We start from the raw sequence: 322 nt of genomic DNA on the forward strand, positions 1-322 counted from the left end.
GTTTTCTTAAGCTGAAGGGCAGTGGGCCACGAGTATTGTATAGAGGGATACCAAACTATGCTGAAGTCTCAAAATCACTGCAAATCACCGTGTTACATTGTTTTTCTAAAGCTTGTTATGTTTATTATTACTTACAGATAAAGATACGTAATCACTTACAGATATAATGGATACGTGGGTGGGCAGAGTGAAGAGATAAACAGAGAGAAGGGAAAGGGAATTTGAACGAGGAGAGGAAAAGGATCCAAAAAATGAGAAAGAGAAAAGAGCGAGAAATTTATGTTTGTAAAATGTGAGGTCTTCACTTTGATCACTGAATAAC

The 322-nt window shown here is 37.0% G+C and overlaps 1 protein-coding gene across 1 annotated transcript in view; it reads right to left on the minus strand.

Annotated features, from left to right (window-relative positions):
- LOC119588218 (carcinine transporter-like) overlaps positions 1-322 on the minus strand; it is a 19073-nt gene that overhangs the window by 7053 nt on the left and 11698 nt on the right. The window lies entirely within an intron of this gene.

Source organism: Penaeus monodon, chromosome 23 (assembly GCF_015228065.2).
Source record: "Penaeus monodon isolate SGIC_2016 chromosome 23, NSTDA_Pmon_1, whole genome shotgun sequence".
Classification (NCBI taxonomy): Eukaryota; Metazoa; Arthropoda; class Malacostraca; order Decapoda; family Penaeidae; genus Penaeus; species Penaeus monodon.